The sequence below is a fragment of the Pelodiscus sinensis genome, chromosome 3, assembly GCF_052426305.1.
Source record: "Pelodiscus sinensis isolate ZL-2025 chromosome 3, ASM5242630v1, whole genome shotgun sequence".
Classification (NCBI taxonomy): domain Eukaryota; kingdom Metazoa; phylum Chordata; order Testudines; family Trionychidae; genus Pelodiscus; species Pelodiscus sinensis.
Genome location: NC_143054.1, coordinates 59,894,432 through 59,914,119, shown reverse-complemented (window position 1 = coordinate 59,914,119; position 19,688 = coordinate 59,894,432). Strand labels below are relative to the sequence as shown.

General features: G+C 40.9%; 1 protein-coding gene across 7 annotated transcripts in view; it reads left to right on the top strand.

Moving 5' to 3' along the window:
- Positions 1-19,688, top strand: part of MYO6 (myosin VI) — a 163,085-nt gene continuing 143,397 nt past the window's right edge. For all 7 annotated transcript variants that reach the window (XM_075923798.2, XM_075923797.2, XM_075923796.2 and 4 more), the window contains exon 1: positions 1-143. The gene's annotated coding sequence lies outside the window, so the exon portion shown is untranslated. The remainder of the gene's footprint in view (positions 144-19,688) is intronic.

Here is a 19,688-nt window from a genome sequence, read left to right as displayed (position 1 = left end):
GGCCAGCCGGGGACTGGAGCGCCGGCCCGCGCTTCCCCCGCCCCAGCGCTGACGTCTGCGGCGCCTCCTTGGCCGCGGCTCCGGGGCGGGGCTGCAGCAGCGCAGGGGCCGCGGCATCAGCTGGGGACGCAGCGCGGCTGCAGGTAAGCGGGGCAGCGCGGCGCCGGCTGGGGTAGCCTCCCCTGGGCAGGAGCGGGATCCCCGCCCGGCCCCGGTCCGGCCCCCACCCCCTCGGGCTCCTCTGCCCGCTCAGGCCGCCCCGGCCTGCTGGGGCCCCTGGCACCCACCCCTGCCCTACCCCGGGCGCTGGGGTCCGGCTCCCGCGGGCCGCTCGGTAACTCTCACCCCCCCGCACCTGCAGGGGCGGCAGCTGGGCAGCGTCTGTGCGGGGCGAGACGCCAGGGGCTACCCAGGCAGGCGATTGAAAGCGGCCCGGTGGCGGGGCGTGCTGGGAACAGCCCCGGGACGCTGTAGCCGGACCCGGAGGGCTCGGAAGAGGCTGGGAGGTTCGGGGAACTTTGGGGGTTAGTGGGTTATTAGAAAAGTTTCCAAATCAAACCGTGTGTGTGGTGAGAGTCTGTATCCGGAATTGTCTAGGTAGCCGCGACTTAAGTGTCAAGCCACAGCAGCTGTAGGAAAGATACTTATCACCAGACTAACTTAGACAGGACGCTTGCTGTGAATAAAGAGGCAGTGCTTTTCTAGACACAGAACTATGTAGCACTCTTGTTAGACTTGAAAATGCTACATAGTTCTGTCTTTTGTTTTTAGCTAGACCAGACTTACACGGCTGCATCTCTGTCACTTTTCTCGAGAGGCTTTAACATTGGAAGGTTATAGAGGTTAAACGTTAGGAGGAGAATAGCTAATTCTCTGTGCATGTTCGTTACTTGCAGTAGCTCTCACCTCACCCCCCACACCTTTCTTGAACTTAACATACAGTTTACCAATGAATTGGGAAGGAAAAATAGAAGGGCACAACTAGAACCTGAGTGAGTCCCGAGTATTTACAGATCCAGTCTAAACTCCTTCCTACACAGTAGCTGAAAAGTAAAGGCCTGATGCAGGTGCTTCTAAATGTATTGGAAGAGTTAAACAGTTGAAAGGGAGAGCTCAGGGCTTCATCTGGGAGCAAGTAGGCTTTTATGAGCAGGGTGATTTTTTTTTCTTATTACAGTGAAAACTTTCTTATCCTGCATACATACAGATAAGGTGTTTTTTGTACTCAGTGAAAATGTCATTTTGATAATCTCACAAATTCCTTCTTGTGGTTTTTTCTATCAGTCTTATTTTTATCTGACAGTTGTTGCTAAGGAAAATGCTAAAATTACATTGGGTTTGTTGAACTATTGTAGTCTCTATTTCAAAAGCCTAAATATTTCTGTGTGGATTTGTCCTCCTGGACAAGTGAAGTTTTATATCAGCTGGTCTAAGAACATAAGGATTCAGGACTGCAAAAGAACATGCTTTCTATTGAAGCTTTTTATCAAGTTTGATAAATTTGTTGCTCCAAAATAATTTCCACTCCCAAAAAGTTTTGTTTCTCCACCTAAACTTTTTTCTGCTTGAAAATTAAACAAAAATGTTCTTTGACTGGACAGTTCATCAACCATTACTTGGATTACAATGCACATTGTATCCGATGTATTGTAGATGCTTACACATGCTTGACAGATGGATTCTTTAATAAATCCTTATACTACCGGATCCTTGTAAAAACTTGAAATGGCTAAATTAATAGACAAAATAAAAGAATGTTTGTTACATATTTTTTTAGGTAACTTCTATTGATAGACTATACCAATCCACGTATTTTTGACAAGGGTGAGAGTAAGTATATGTCATCATTTAAAATAAGTGTCTTACTCATGCAGGGTAAAGAACTTTCTTTGGAGTGAGCTAATAATTCTTGACAATTCAGTTGACTTTATTAGCCATAAAATGGCTTATGAACTTATTCTTCAGGGAGCAGAGTACAAAGGTTAAGAATTGAGTCAAGTTTTTCTTTATTGCAAACATGACGAATTAACAGTGCGTAAAGAGAAAATTTCAGGTTAAATTCTTGCTATGGTTTAGTTTTTCAGAAGGAAATAAAGTGGGTTTTTATAAAAAATAATATAAATGTTTCCATGATTTTCTTTAAAGCTTCCACTGGATATTTTCAATCAATTTTGTTCCTGTAGTGTTCGATGTTCAAACTGGGCCTATGCATAAGATCCAGAAAGAGAATGTGACTGTAAACAAAAGTGAAACTAATTGATTTAATTTCATTGTCCAAGTTGAGACAATAAACACAATACAGGTATCAATAATGAAAGTAAATGCAATGTCTGTAATGTCAAACTGCAGCCTTATGAATTGTTTTGTAGTGATGTAATTTTACACCTCAGTTAAAATTTGTATATTAAGAGTAACAGTTGAAGCAAACACTTTGAATACCTATTCAACTACAATAGTGATAGAAATGTAGCTGTGTTCAACTACAAAGCGCTGTGTTCCATATGTCCCTCTACTATATTGTGAAGCAGTCTCGTGTATTGCTTCCTCCCCATTCTATGTCATGCAGCGGCGCACTTGTGATTTTAAACTAGCAAAGACCAGGAAGGGTCAGAAATAAGACTAAGATGCTTGCTCATCATGTTTCCCTATGTACTGCAGTGTGTATTGTATGGGTTATTGCCCACTGATTGAAGAGCAACAATATTTGACCACAGAGTGGCAGTTTCTGGCTTGATATATTTGTAAAGGCATTTGCATTCTGTAGTGTACTAAATTTTAAAAATCAAGATGGAAAGATTAAAAAACCATAACAACTTCAAATGGCCAACTTGAAATAATACATATTTGTACTTTAAAAATTGATGTATAGCTTGAATAAGTTTGTATAGTATATTGAATTATGGTAGTTTTGTGCTTGCATGTCTGTTACTTTAAATGCTACATTTGTTTGTGACAGCTTGTAGTACAGGCAGCCCCCGGGTTACATGGATCCGACTTACATTGGATCCCTACTTACAAACGGGGTGAGGCAACCCCGCACTAGCTGCTTCCCCCCAGCAGAGACCAGGGAGACGTGAAGCTAGCGCCACCGCCCCCCCCCCCCCAGCAGACCAGGGAGACGCAGAGCGGCTTTTCTCAGCAGACACCTCAGCTTGAGAATAAAGGACTGAGGGAAGTGAGGTGTGGGAGAATAAAACTGAGCTCTGGAGAAATGTTTGGCTAGAGTTTCCAGCAGACCAGGGGCATCTGGCAAAGCCTCAGAAGCGGGGGAACACGCCGCTGCTGCTGCTTTGCTCGCGGTGCCCCTGGTCTGCTGGGGACCGTCTCCAGCAGACGAGGGGCACCGGGAGCAAAGCCGCAGCGGCGCCGGGTCCCGCGCCAGAGCAAAGCCTCAGAGGCGAGGCACCCCGCCGCTGGAGCTTTGCTCCCCGTGTCCCTGGTCTGCTGGGGGGGGGGGGGCGCAGCTAGTGTGCCCCCCCCCCCAGCAGACCAGGCTTTTGTTGTGGACCCTGGGGCAGAGCAGCTGGGGCACTGTCGGTTGGTCCCGCAGCGCCGGTCTGGGCACTACTGGACCAACCCGGCAGCACCCCAGCTGCTCTGCTCCAGGCATCCTGATTCAGCCGCTGCTGGTCAGTTTCAGCAGTGGCTGAATCAGGACGCCTGGGGCAGAGCAGCTGGGGTGCTGCTGGGTTGGTCCAGTAGCGCCGAGGAGCGGCGCTACTGGAGCAACCCAGCAGCACCCCAGCTGCTCTGCCCCAGGCGTCCCCAAGTCAGCTGTTGCTGAAACTGACCAGCGCTGACTACAGGAAGCCCGAGGCACAGTTGCTCTGCCCTGGGCTTCCTGGAATCTGCGGCTGATCAGTTTCAGCAGCAGCTGACTTGGGGTTCTTAAGTTGAATCTGTATGTAAGTCAGAACTGGCGGTCAGTTTCAGCAGCGGCTGAATCTGGACGCCAGTTCCGACTTACATACAGATTCAACTTAAGTCCCTATCTTGTACGTAAACCTACAGTCCCTATCTTGTACGTAACCCGGGGACTGCCTGTAATTACTGATGAGTCCTGAACAAATGTGTTTATAAAGAAGTACTGACAGACACTTCATTCTAGTTAGGATAGAATGTGTGGTGGTGTAGACTGGTTGATTTCATGTTATTAAAGAAACAAAGTAGGAGAGGTAATATCTTTTTCTGGAGCAGCCTGAAGAAAAGTTCAGTGTAGCTCAAGAGCTCATCTCCTTCACCAACAGATGTTGATCCTATAAAGATATTACCTCATCCACCTTGTCTCTTTAACTTTGCTCTGCTGATTGCAGGGAGTAATATAGGGCTATAACGAACATATGGAATAGAATTCCTATTGAATTACAGGGCTGTTGAAGAAGTTGAATGTGCTTGTGTAATGTGGGAAGATAAAAGAAGTTGGCATGATGGATTAAGCAGTGTTCTCCAGTTGTCAGGGTTCCTTAAATTCATAAATTTTTAATATCAAGGTGAAGCTACACATTCTTGGTTTTTCATTTGCAGTATCATTATGTAACTATTAATGTATAATATGTAACTAATGATCCTACATATAAACATGTAATTTTTATGCACTTTACTTGTCGTACATATCATTCACCTAGTGTAATGAAATCCCCAGCATACTGACAAAAAATTTGATTTAGACAAAGTGACTGACTTCTCTGTGAAGCAAAGTTTTCCTGGTAGGAGCAGGAAAGATGAGTGAATTACAGGAAGTACATCTATTTCAACGCCCAGCCCATCCATTTTGAAATTAATAAAAAAACTCCCACTGATTTCAGTTGGAGTCAGATTGAACCTTTCAGCAGAAATTTGCTAAATAGAACCTGGTTTTACTTGTACAGTTTTATTTAATACTGAAAGAAAATCTTTGTAGTGTCTGAAATTTTCTATAACAACATTTCACAAATGATCCCGATTAACCTGTTTTACAAAGTTAGTTAAATGGACAATTCAGTTTTGTCTTAGATAAAAGACATAGTTTTATCTTACAGCATATGATTATTTTGTTTATTATAGTAGATTTTTTTTTTTTTAGTTAACTGGATCTAGTTCATTGGTAGAAACCCATACAACTTTAAGAAAGTGAAATTAATATGTTGAAGTACACACCTAATAGCAATACATTTGGCAAGTTCACAAATTTTGCTTATGTCAGGTAGACAGGTGGTTATTTGCTGAGGTGGCAGCAGTCTTTTGAAGTGAAACTAAGCTTCCTGCTTTAATAGATTGGCTGGAGCTTGATCTACCTTCAATAATTTTGATGCTCACAGGGTTAAATAAAGTATTTAGAAAGTGCGGATGAACAGAACCTTACAAGTATTACAAGTACCGTTTATATTTTTTATCTGTGAGCAATTTCTGCTCTTGACTGATAGTTTGGAGCTCAATCTCATTTGTCAACTGCTGTGATTGTATCTTGCTCTCAGGCTTGCCTGGAGCTATTGAGGAAGTGTATTTTGTTGACCTACTTGAAGGTCTAACTCCCAGGATCTTGGCTAACCCAACTGCGCAGTTGAGTCAATATAGCATTGTTGTCTTCAAGTCGTCATTGTCAAGTCCAAGTCGAGTCTCAAGTCACTACAGTTCAAATCTCAAGTCGAGTCTCGAGTCCCTAAAGTCACTTTCGAGTCAAGTCCCAAGTCGAGTCTCAAGTCTTAATTTAAAAAATGTCAAGTCACTTTTGTACAAGCCATCAATATTGGTATTTTCGGACAATTTTTTTCACCAAGTCGATTTAACAAAATTAGCATGTCACAAACAAGTCGAGTCTCAAGTCACAAACAATGAACCTGAGTTGAGTCTCAAGTTGAGTCACCTAGGCAACTTATGTCGGACTTGAGTTCAAGTCGTGGGACTTGAGTCAACAACTCTGCAATATAGTAGTCAGTTTTAATGAGTTTGCATTTTGTGAGAGGCATGTTCAGCCACTTTATTCTTAAATTTACAGGGAAATTTCAAAACATACTCAGCATTTAGAAGACGGTAAAAAAATTAAATATATTTAAACAGATATTTTAGTGATTGTAATACATTTTATTTAGATGGCAGTATCTGGATAAGGAATGTAATAAGAAATATGTTTACTAAGCTTTATGAAGTAATTAAAAGTTACCATTTTTTCCCTAATGTTTGCTGATAACTTTAAGCCTAACACTTCTATATCTGTGCAGGCAGGTTGAGTTACTGGAAGATGTTCGGTGACTTCAGTGATCCTAGTCAACATATTGTACGTTACTACTGAGGTAGCAATAGTGTTGTCTACGTGTCCCACAGGATGATGATGCTGTGACATCTTCTACTATTACTGTTTCCTTTTTATTTGTGGATTAAAGTCTGTCAGTCTCTTTTCCTTCTCTCCAATTTACGTTTTCTAAAGTTAGAGCTGCTAGCTGTGTATTGGTTTGTGGAACCACAAGCACATTATATCACTCCACTTCTGTCCTTAGTTATTCTGTGCTGAGATGAGGCTATTTCTCTGAGACAAATATTTTTGTGCAATCGAATAATGGACCATTTAATAAGAACTGATTAGACATGGCAGAGGAAAAGGCTTATTCAAGCCCTAATTCTGCAGATAGGTACTAAATGAGTGTTGTTGCACAAAATGGAAAGAGTTTGTATTTGACCTATTTTGCAAAGGTGTACTTCTGAAAGTAGAATTTAGGTCAGAAATTTGGACTTGGATAACAGTAGATTCCTGAAACAGAACAGACTCTAACTTCCATTTTCATTGAGGTATTGGGATCTGAAGTGTTAGCAGGAACAAAATGTAGTGTAGAAACTTCTTCAGCATAGTAAGTAAATGTTATGAGCAAACACCAAGAACAGAGCTATTGAATATGAAGACAGTTTTTCCTTAAGAGTTTGAGAGTGGGACTACCCATCATTATCCAAATGATCTGAAATTAATAAAAATACTCTAATGTTCTATCATTTTGCTTTTGTTGAATCTTGGCAAGTTGGATTTTTTTTAATGTTAATAGTACTACTTTTTCTTGTGTTGAGATATGTCTTTTCAACTTTCAGACAGGATGGATATTCACACTATTAACATAATTTTCCTGTAGTAACTTGTTAGTTATGTAGAATGGGCATTTGTGGTAATGACTGATCAAAAGACCAACAAAACTGAAGTGAAAAGGGATGTTTCCATCTCTCTCCAGGATTAAAATAGGCTTTTAAAAAATCTACCATTGAACTATGAAGATAGAATTTTTTGGCCTAAATTGAAATGTATATAATTGTGTAAATCTGTCAAATAGTTAATGACTGAACAAATGTCAGGTGTATGTGGTTGGCATATTTGAAATCGCTCCATGAGGAAAGCTGTTTATAGGGAAATTATGTACCAGAGTGTATAAAAGGTTAGAGCTTGTTTTAATTCCTTTAGTTTTAATTTTATTGCATCAACATAGGCAATAGGTGAAAGATTTTTCTAGGTTTGTTGTATCTGATAATACAAGCAAATCACTGCTGTAATGTGGGTATAAAATGCAGTATAACACTTATCAGCTAGCATTTCACAGAGACATCTAATAAAGGTCTCAAAACCTGAACGATATTTCAGCTCCTCTTAAATATTTAAGGACAGTAGTTTAGATAATTGTAAAACTGAAAATCTCTGAAGGATAACATGTTCAGAAGTAAGCAATATCATTTTTTGTCTTCTGTGGATATTAGTAAATAAAAATATTTGTTTTTTGAAATTATACTCAATATATGGACTACATAATATTTAAACCCTTTAATAAATTACACTATAGCTAAACCAGATATGTTTTGAATGTCTACATTTTATAGGTAGTTAATCCACAAATTCATACAATATGGAAAACCAGTTTGAGCAATTTTTTTCCCGTATCTTTTTATGCGTGTTTCATCTTTAAGGTTCAATACTTAATACTCTAGATGAGGGAGAATACCAGGTGCATTGAAGCACAATTGGCTTGCTTGGTCTGCTGTTAGCTTCTCAAATATATGCAGAGGCACAGCAGAGGGGCAGAAATTATTATGGTTACATTTGAAAGGGTTCCAGTCTTGTCCGGATCCAGGGAATGTAGGCTAGTAAGCCTTGCATCTGTGTATGGCAAACTGTTTAAAATAGTAATTAAAAGCACAATAACAAACAGAGTTGCTTACTCTTCTGACCAGATGTACCAGACACATTTGCAGCAATGTCCAGTCTGTCTGGTCTGGGAGAGTTGGTAACCCTAACAGCAAAGCACCTGGGAGGTCATGATATGATCAGGGTTAACAAACAAAGATTCTACAAAATGAAAATTCTCTCATGCTCTATTTAGAATTCTTTGAACGTGTCAGTGGATAAGAGAGAATTTACTAAATTTGTTTAGACTTCCTAAAGGTCTTGACAAGATGCAACACAAGCCTACTAAAGAAGTTGTGGGATGAGAAGTGAAGTAATATTATGGATTAAAAAATTGGTTTGAAGATGGCAAGCAAAGAGTAGGATTAAATTGTAATTTTTCATGACAAAAGTTATGTAGTAGGTTTCTATGCTGTTTAATACAATTTAGCTTGGTATAATTTGATTTTTTTTTTTGACAAATAACATGTATTTCTTTTTAAAAATTTGTTATCTATTTAAATTTTCACTATTGCAGGAAATTTTGGGAGAATCAGTAGCATCAGTCAGGCAGCTATTTATTGACTATAGACAGAGATTCAGAATTAAAGCTTTATAGCTGTGAAAACGTGAACATTTCATGTCATAGTACAGAAAGGAAATATCCTTAAATAAAACTATATAAGTTCTCACTGTATTTTTTGTATTTTGTGTATATTATTAATGGAAGTAAGGTTTGTGTGTAGTGGAGGGAGAGGTTTGCTATGTGTATGGTGAAACTGATGTTTACTGATGCTTAACAATTAAAAATTTCTCATCCTTCGAAGCCTAGATATATTAATGAACTGGTAGATAGATGAGTAGTGAGATAGCAAAAATTGCAGTTGGCATGAAGTTGTTTAAATTTGTCAGGATCAGATAAGAATGTTGTGAACTTCAGACACAATTAAATAAGCTAGGAGAATGGTTAGCATGATGGAAAATTAACTGAATCCCCTAAAGCAGGGGTGGGGAACCATTTTTGGGTTGGGAGCTACTAACCCACAGAAAAATCAGTCAGGGGCTGCGCACAGGTGAGAAGACCCTAACTGAGAAGGAAAAAGACACTCCTCACATTCCCCTTGCACACCAGAGCCTGGGAGGGGGGGGGGAGAGAATCAGGCTAGTAGATTTTGTGCGCTCCAGCCCTATGGGTGGATGGCAGAGAGCTAGAGCGCAATTATGGGTTTCCCAATAAGGGGGGGATCCCTGAGCCTCTGGGGCTGGATCCAGGTAAGCCGGCGGCCACATCCATCACCTGGGCCTGAGGTTTCCCCACCCCTGCTCTGCAGAAAGAGAGCTGGGTGTTGAGGAAAGCTTGACAAAGAACTCTGCTCAGTGTGTTGCTGTGTTTTTTTAAAAAGCAAACAGGATGTTATATTGCATAAGGAATAGAATGTCAATGGAAACAAAAATATTATTCCTTTATGTAAATCAACAACACAGCTCATCTGGAGATTGCACTTTGTTGCTCATCCTATCTTAAAGAGGATAATGCAGAATTAGAGGGGTTCAGAGAAGGTAGCAGTGATCAAGCGCATGAAAATCTCACAATTTGAAGAGATTGAGAAGACTGGGATTGCTCACCTTAAAGTAGAGAGGAATAGGAGAGGGACATACAAAATATTTAAAAAATAGCAAATAGTATAGAGAAGCTAGATGAGTAATTTCTGTTCTCCCTGCCTAATAAGAAAAGGCATCTTGAGTAGAAGTTGAAAGGTGTAAAACTCAAAAATGAAAATTTTTGACATGTAGAATTAAACCATGGCACTACTTATACAGAAAGTTGTTATCCAAGATCTTAAGATTTTAAAAAGGAGCTAGCCCTTTATGTGGACATCAAGAATATTAATGTTATAATTAACTGTAACAAAATTTTGGAAGGGATATTAAACTCCTGCTGCAGAGTTTGTTAGCCTTTAATAGAGATCAAGCGTTCTGTTTGCAGGAAATTGTCCTGTATTTGCCTAATGGAGGGTTGCTACTGAAGCATCTGGTACTGCTCTTTTTCAGCAGCAATAATTAGTAGGGATTATTGTTGAGGATGCTGAACATAAGAATAAAGAGTAGGGTTGCTGTACTTCAGGTGTGATGCTTCCTCTGATGAGCAAGTGTGCTGTCTGTCTAAACAGTATTTTATGTAAGGGCTGTCTGTGCTCCTGAGAGTGCTGTTTTTGCTTTCAGCTGTTTCCTAGGTGTGTATCAAGAATATTTATGAAGTTCATACAGTTGAAAGCTGAAGGGCCAAATTCTATTCGGAGACTCTGTTTAGAATATAGGTGGATGCAGTCAAGATTTGGATTGAGCTGCTACTTCGTGGCATATTTTTCTAGCTCTTCGTTTTCACTTAACAAAAATAAATGTTTCTACTAACATCAAAGGAGAGCTAATGTAATCTGTGCTATTTGTCAGACTACAACTTTCTTCCTCCTCAGATTGTAAGCGTCTTTGTTAGCTTGCAAGGTGTGCTGCAAGGCCCACCTTTTCTTCCTGACCTGTGAGGAGAGTGTTGGATTTGACTGGGGTGCTGGTGTGAGACTGGCGATTTGTGCAATGAATTAATTGATTTCTGTTATATTTATTTTGCTATTGACTTACTGAATTTGGTCGTGGATGGTGGTGATGGAAATGATGATCTGTTAGCTTTAATGTATTTTTTGAAAAAGATTGCCAGTGGCGCTTAGAGTAGTGCATGGGTTATCTTTTTTTATTCTTTATAAATATCCAGATAAAGCAGTAATTCTGGGAAGTGTAAAAGACATCCACATCTTAATGAGGCATTAGTTATGAAAATTCATTTGAACTTTGTTAATATTATTCTCATTTGCTTTAGCAGGAACAAATTGCTGTTTTGGGATTGTAGGTGAAGCTTGGGTAGAATGTCACTGTTGTTTCCCTCAATTCCAGTGTTGTTTGTATTCTTTTTATATTTAAAATCGCCTGGCCCTTTCTATAAAAATAATCAATATCTTCAGCCCTGCCTGTAGTTTAAGGGGCAAGGGGTGCAGACTCTTCAATATATTTAGGATGGGCATGCTTTATAAAAGGTGGAGCATGAGTCAAGGTGAAGAGAGGGCGGAGGCTTCAATAACATGGCATAAGAGGAACACCGACTCATCTATTAACCGTCTGTTTCTCTGTGTAGTTTTGTTTATGCTCCAGTTAAATGGACCATGAGTTACATTTCAGAACAGATGGACTTGATACACACTTTGTATTTCTCACCTTTTGTAAGGAAAATTTGCACATGTATGTAATTTTTATGTTTGAAGTAGTTAATCATAAACATGCAAAAGAATATCCTCCTAGCTTTTGTAAACAAGGGACTTAAATACAGGAGAAAGTGAATCACTGCTATACGAGTCAGTGTGTTTTTTATAGCTTTTATATACATGAGTAATGTGTTCTCAAAATTAAGGCATGGCAAGTTCAGTACACATGTGTTCACAGTGAGACTAAGGATCTTCTCATTGTAAGTAGTTTAGCCTGTGTTTTTACTTACTCTCTTTCTAGCTCTCACTAGAAGAGCCATACCAGCCAGGGAGGGAGATCCATGGGAAGTAGTGTAGGTTTGCTGGCATGTATCCCATCAAGGTTGGGTAGAAGGATACTTTAAAAGGGTATTGTAACTCAGAGGGCAAGGTATATCTTTGGTCTCTCCAAGGCACCCCTTCCAGGTGACAGGCCTATACTTGCACTTCTTTCAGAGGGAAATCCCTCAATTTACCCCACTTTTGACCAAGTTACAGCACACCCTGTTGACCAGCCATTTTGCCTCAGCAGGCTCAACTGGGGATGTTAAATTGAATTTAATCAACTAATCGATGGAATTTCCATTGACTAGTTGATTAATCAACAAGGGGGGAAACTGCAGAGATATATCAGGGTTAGCTCCCGGCCCTGCTGGCTAACCCCGCTGTGGCTCTGCCTTTTACGTGTATTAAGAACCGCCATGCTCTTAAGACATTTAAAAGGCTGAAGCACAGTGTGGGGGACCAGGTGTGAGCTGGGACAGCTGATTCCTGCCTCGCACCTGGTTTGCTGTGTTTCTGTTTTTTAAATGCCTGGTTCTCCCCCCATGCCCCGGCTGCACTTCAGCCTAAATGTAATAAGAACCGATAGGCTGATACAGTCAGCAAGCGGGGGGACAGAGGCAGCAAGGCGGGGAGGAAGCAACTAGTTTAGTCACTAGTTGACAATCTGATAAGCTTATGCTTACTGTTTAGTCGACTAGTTGCTTACATCCCTAGGCTCAACATCATTTGGACCCTGGGAGCTTGTAATTGGTATGAAGTTGGAGTGACAGAGAACAACCTCCTCAAAATGTGGTATGATAATTTTTTGATAAGCATATAACCGAGAAAGGAGAAGTTCAAATAACAAAAGCTTAAACACATATTGTCCTACCTACATTGTCAAAGGAAGATTGAGCTTAAGTAGGTTCCCTTTGATTTAGGCACCTGTCTCCCCCCTCTTCCAGGGATTGAGGGAGACATGCTTCACTGCTATTTGGAGTCTGATCTTCCTACGTTGCCTCTTGCTTTCAGGCCATGGGCAGTCTTTTTATCTATTTAAAACTTCTTTTATTCAAGGGTTTCCACATTACAATCCACTGAGGTTTCAAGCAGGTTTCTGGTCAAACTCTTTATGCACCACTCTGGGTAAACTTTCAGCAGTGACTTTATTTTATTGTTCACTTCAGCATCTTTTGGTTTCATACATTCAGCTACACCACAATACTCAAAATAAAGATAAACAGTTTTCTTAAAATTAGATTTATCCCACAGTTTTCACAGAGGTATAATTGTTGTCATAATGGTGTGTGTTGTGGATCTATTAGTATATGATCTCCTAGGACTTTATATCACTGAAAGGATAGAAAACATAATTTAAAAGCTTTTAATACTGTGTTTCTCAAGAAAATTTATTCTAATAAAAAAATCCCTTTAAAAAATCCCCCAAAATGCAATCCCTGCCTGTTGCATGGATTGGCAGAGGGGAGGGGTTCCTGCTAAGAGGGAAAAGTACCAAAGATTCTATGAAGTTCCCTAGGGATTTTGATGTTGCTATTGATTTTACATGGCAGGTGCTCAGATATTACAGAAATACTCAGGAGTATAAAGCCCTAAGATTGATACATTTTTAAAAACTGCCATCTCCAAGGAAGTGTTTGATAAATTGGTCATTTTTAGATATTGTCCCAGTTTCCCAGGTTATCATCACTTAATTTTTTGCTACTTATGCACTTCTGGAAAACCGTTTATTTTAGGAGAAGAATGCTCAGTGGGAGTATCACTTACTTGTATGTGCAACAGAGAAGATGTATGCTGGAATTTAGAGCAAAATTAGGAACCTGTCTCTAGAATAATTTACTACTGGGTTTGCCAATATTTGCTAAAGTTCATGGGTGTTGTTTAGAAGAAGTATTCATTTTACACTAGGAAACCTGTTACATAAAGTCCAGAAAAGTGCTTGCAAGTTTGATGAATGATTTTGAATTGGATTGCTTTGGTGAAGAAGGCTATAAAACCATGGTTAGGTTTTTAAGTTCTCAGATACGCAAAGGGGCAAAGAAAAAATCTGTTACCTTGAGTCAGTTTGGAAGGTCCAGGGGAAGCATTTTGGAATTAGTAACCATAAGAGGGATTTCCAGGTCTAATCAATCAGATCATGCTGGAGTTGGTGTAATGATTTGAAGGTGCTACACTTGAGATCACAGAAGGCGTTAAGAATAAAAAAAGTATAAGAAGATTGATTAAGAATTATTAGGCTTTATCCTCTACTCCATAGGATTGAGTAGACAGATAATAGGTTTAAATGTGCCAGATAACTAAACATGTGGATTCTGCAGCAGTTGATCTAAGTGATCCTAATTAAGTTTGGAAGAAAGGGTTTTTCCTCTCCTTGTGTCACCTGTGAAAATACTAATGATATGTAACGGATAGGGTTAAGTTGGGTTGAGGCTGTCTCCGAGGGATGGTGATGTGAAGGTTATGAATAGTATTGCTAATGCTAAGATAACGCATCACGTTCTCTATTACCCCCAACAAATCACTGACCTCGGAGAAATCCAATAGCTGATTTGCTTCCTTGATATTAGAGGAAGAGCAGCTTGTTGCAGTATTCTTAGGTGGACATCTAGGGTAAGAGGAGATAGAACTGGTGCATTGTAATGTAGCATATTCTTATTGTTTTAGGAGAAGACTATGTTGATCACAAAGCTTGACCAGATACTACAAGTCCATATCAGGTTCCCCACTGTAAGGACTGAATGTGATTATCCCACCTTCTCTTCTCCACAAGATGGCCCTAAGAAAGGATAGCATTTTACAAGGGAGATCTCTCTTGGTTTGGCCGTCTGTGTCAGGAAGTCTTGTTTCTTAAATGTGAGGGGAAAATACATATGTAGCTGCTTCAATTAATAGTGGTAGTTGCATGTGTTTGCTAAATACACATTTAAAAACCTTTTTCAGCTTAAAAACAAACAAACAAAAAATGCCAGCAACCCCACAAACCCCCCCAAAAAACATAATCCTGGTCAGAAACGTAGGACTCTTCATTAAATACTTAAAATATAGCTATATCAAGATAATTCATACATTCTTGATGTAATGTTTGAGAATTTTGAAAATGTTATTGATAACTTTTTACCTGCGTGAGAGATATAAAATTATTCCAGTTTCTAAAAAATTATATAGAAACTTTCATATATGTTTAAAAGGGTTGGATTTTTAATCTTTCTATATATGTATAATACATATGGTTTTATTTATATATATATATATATATATATATCCCATAGGTTTATGTATGTTAAACATAATATTGTTAATATTGAAGATGATCTTGGTCAATTTCTCCTATCTTTAAGCGAATAGAATACAGGCAGCGAATAGAATACAGGCAGAATACAGCGGGTTACGTACAAGATAGGGACTGTAGGTTTGTTCTTAAGTTGAATCTGTATGTAAGTCGGAACTGGCGTCAGCCGCTGCTGAAACTGATCAGTTTCAACCGCGGCTGAATCTGAACGCCAGTTCTGACTTACATACAGATTAAACTTAAGAAACCCAGACGTACTCCAAGTCAGCTGCTGCTGAAACTGATCAGTGGCTGATTCCAGGAAGCCCGGGGCAGAGCAACTCTGCCTCGGGCTTCCTGCAGTCAGCGCTGGTCAGTTTCAGCAGCGGCTGACTTGGGGACGCCTGGGGCAGAGCAGCTTGGGTGCTGCTGGGTTGCTTCAGTAGTGCGGCTCCTCGGCACTACTGGACCAACCCAGCAGCACCCCAGCTGCTCTGCCCCAGGCGTCCTGATTCAGCTGCTGCTGAAACTGACCAGCAGCGGCTGAATCAGGACGCCTGGGGCAGAGCAGCTGGGGTGCTGCCAAGTTGGTCCGGAGCGGCGCTGCAGGACCAACCCGGCAGCCCCCAGCTGCTCTACCCCAGGGGTAGGCAAGAAAAGCCTGGTCTGCTGGAGGGGGGCACTAGCTGCACCCCCCCACTCCAGCAGACCAGGGAGACGGGGGTGGCGGGACCGCCCAAGTCCTCCATGACTTTGCTCCGTCTCCCTTGTCTGCTGACCTGGGAGACGCGGAGCAAAGCCGCAGAGCACATGGGCAGCGGGACAGTCCAGGCACCCCGCGGCTGTCCCACTGCTGGCGTGCTCCGAGGCTTTGCTCCCCATCTCCCTGGTCTGCTGGTCAGACCAGGGAGACGGGGAGCAAAGCCGCGGAGCATGCCCGCAGCGGGACAGCCCAAGCGCCTGGTCTGCAGGGAGACGGGGAGCAAAGCCTTAGAGCATGCCCGCAGCGGGACAGCCCAGGCGCGCCACGGCTGTCCCCCTGTGGGCGTGCTCCGAGGCTTTGCTCCCCATCTCCCTGGTCTGCTGGTCGGGAGACGGGGAGCAAAGCTGCGGAGCACGCCCGCAGGGGGACAGCTCAAGCGCGCCTGGGCTGTCCCACTGCGGGCGTGCTCCAAGGCTTTGCTCCCAGTCTCCCTGCAGACCAGGGAGACGGGGAGCAGCTTTTCTCGCCCCGGAGGATGGGGGCGGTGGACCGCGGCGCATCTGGGCGTCCCGCCGCTCCCGTCCTCCGGGGCGAGAAAAGCCCTGTTCGTAACTCGGGGACTGCCTGTACACATTATTCAGCTGTAGGTTTTGTGTGCCAAACTGTAGGAGAGAGTTTTTTAAAAGACACAAAATAAAGAGAGACATTTAGCCTTCTTTGTAATCCAGTGAGAGAGACTGTTGTCTGGATATTTTCTTCTCTAATTGAAATAGGCTCTTCTCATTCCCTCTTATTTTCCTCTTCACCTCATCATGATGTCTGTATGGTAACTTTTGTCACTTACTTTAAAAACTACAGTAGCAATATAAATAGGCTACTTGAGAGAATGTGGGTGAAGTAATAATTTTGATTGGACCAACTTCAGCACTCTGTGTAAGCTCAAAAACTTCTGTTGCGGAAGTTTGGTCCAATACAAAATATCTCACTTGTCTCTCTAATATCCTTAGACCAACACTGCTGCAACACTGCACAGAAAAGAAAAAAGCCTACTTTGTCATGTATAAGCAGAGATGACTGTGGAAAATGTATGGCAGTCCTAGCTAGTTATTCAGAACCCCAGAATTTGGGATGTACCATGTAAGACAGTGGTGTCCAACCGGTACTGAGCCACTATAGTGCCTACTACTATAGTGAACTAGCCACACTCAACTGGCCAAATAGCCACGTGTGTCTAGTAGCTAGCATGTTAGACAGCACAGATATAAGAGAATTTTAGTCTTCATATTTTTTTTTGTAGTCCATTGTCTCAGCAATTAAAAAATCCTGAATTAATATTTCAGAAGATGTAGACCCTTAAGGAGTTCTGTGTTGTTTAGGAATATAGTAAAAACCACATTCTTTGAAATGATGAAGTACTTTCATGTTCTTAATATAGTTACACGTCAGTTGTTACATGTTCTACATTTGCTTGGCTTTCAAATTAATTTCTCTTCATAATGTAGTTTGTTTTAATTAACAAAGAGACAAATATAGGAAAAGATTGCTTCCTGCTAGCTAATAGATAAATCTTACGTTTGCAGTGTGTGCTTTGTTTCTAAAATATATATTGACTTTTTTTCTCTCGGTAATGGGTGGTTGACTCCTGTTTTAAATGTTGGTTAAAAATAATTTTCTTCTGAAGGTATAATGATATGTTATTTTTATATAATTGTCAAGCCCTGAAAACATCTCATAAACCTACCCGCCCCGTCCCCTCCACTTTTATTTCCTAGGTAGGAAAATTCTACAAAATATTATTACACCTTATTTCAGGAGTATTTCACTATGCTAACATAACTGATTTAAGAAAATACATAGAACCTGAGAGCTGTGCATCTATAAATAAACTATAAACTGGTTTCTGTATTTTTGAAATGATAAAGTGATGTCTAAAATGTTTTTATTTCTTGCTAGGTGAAATGTTAAACCTATTCAGTTTTAAATCTAATCAGTCATGTGAAAAAGGTTTTGTCCCATGGCTTTTGTTTGAGGGTTTTAGATAAATTTTTGCTACGGGGCAGGAAGGAAGTTGAGAATGAGGCTACGACAATTGGGAGGGCTAGAATTTACGGGGGTAGGTGGAAAAGAAGGGGGGAGTACTCTGGGTTGAACAGGGAACTTTGATCTGTGTGTGTAGATACTTGATATGGCGGACACAGATGGTAGTATGACAGTCTACCTATTTTGGTACTCAGAAATTTGCATATGTAAATTGTATTGCACTTTTTTCCTTAGATTTTTTTTTTTTAGCATGAACATGGGCAAATCCGATGACCTCCAGAGTAGGTTTTAAAATAACTGAAATGTACATTATACTTTATAATAAGAAACGCTAGGTACTATAATATTCATTATTAGTAGATCTCAAAGTGCTTTGCAAAGGAAGTAGGGAAATAATTGTCCCTGAACAGATGGGAAACCTGGCAAATAGCAGTGTTTAATTTCTGGAGCTTGGCCAAGTAGTGTGTGATACTTTGGTAAATGTACTAATGTAATCCACATGCCCTGTGAGTGTGGCTGGCTTTCTTGCTGGTAGTGCTGATAACTTAAATGGCTCCTTAGCTAAGAGCTGTGTGGCTTTTAAATTATTCACTAGAGGCATGAAAGCCCCAGGTTCAATCCTGCCCCCCAGTGGGTGTTACCAGTAGGGATGTTAAAAATGTGTGTAATTGATTAACTGTGTAATTAGGGATGTTGGCTAGCATGTAATTGAATACTCATGTAACCAGTTCAAATTTTAGTGGTTACAAGACTATTTGATAGTCCCTGAAGGTGGAGCTGTCAGCCAGTGCACTCCCAGCTCTGCTCCCAGGAAGTCCTCTGCCATTGTGTGCCTCTGTATCAGAGGCACCAGAATGGAGTGGCAAGCGGAAGCCAGTCCACGAGGGGAGCCGGTTTAAAACTGGGGAGCTGGCTGCTGCCCTGTGCTGCTGCCTATGATACAGAGGCAGCAGTGTGGGGAGCCAGGGAGCTCCCTGAAAGCCAGCCTTTAAGAGGATCTGGACCAGGAGCTGTGTGTAGCAATTTGAGTAAATGATAAGCATCTCTTTACTCAGCTACACTCTTACATCTGTAATTACAAGTGGGTGTGGGATTTCAGTGAAAAACTTGGGGCTTGCGTCAGCTAGAGGAAATATGGAACCCACTGCTGTGGTGCTCTCATAGTGGCACAGAGACCTTAATGAGTCTGTTGCAGCCTTAGCTAGGAACCACGTCCAATCTTTCCCACCAATGACTGTAGTCTGTCAGCCTAAACAAGGCATGCTTTTGCTATCTCTTATCTTCCATAGGTCAGTTTTGCAGAGGTTATTCTTATTCGCATGGAAGTACACCTCAGTTTTAGATTCAACAAAAATGTAAGGATAGTCTAACTGAACAAAGGTTAAGTTTCTATTAAGAAGAAAAAAAAGCTAAGGAAAGAACATTTTGTCATAGTGAAAGAGCAGACCTTATGTCTTCCCGACTGCTGCTGCTTCCTAGTTTCTACCTTCTGGAGAGATGCCACTGGATTGCAGTCAGACTAGATTGTTGGTGATCTTTTCTACAATGACTACGTGACAAAGGGTAGGAATTTAAAACCTGTGTTTAGGGTTTATCTTAGTTGCATTTGGTTAGTCATATCCCAGTTTTAATAGGATTATGCTTGTCTAAAATTACAAGTTGATTGACCTTCTGTTTGGTGCTGGCTGCTGTGATATCACAAATTTGCAGTTAATGCATAGCAATCACCTCATTGATTGGCCTTCCCATAATGTATATGTTTGGTTAAAGCAGCGGTCCGTGACCTTATCAAACAAAGAATCAAACTACATCAAAATTCAGAGCAAGTGGTAAACAAAGAGCCATATAAGAATGCACATTTACATGACTGAAAGTCTACAACGTAATATTATTGATAATGGACATAATGATTCGTAGTAGCATAAATGAAACATTGTACTCACTTTATTTAATGGGACTTTTGCTGCTGCATCATTTCACACATTTCTTTGAAGT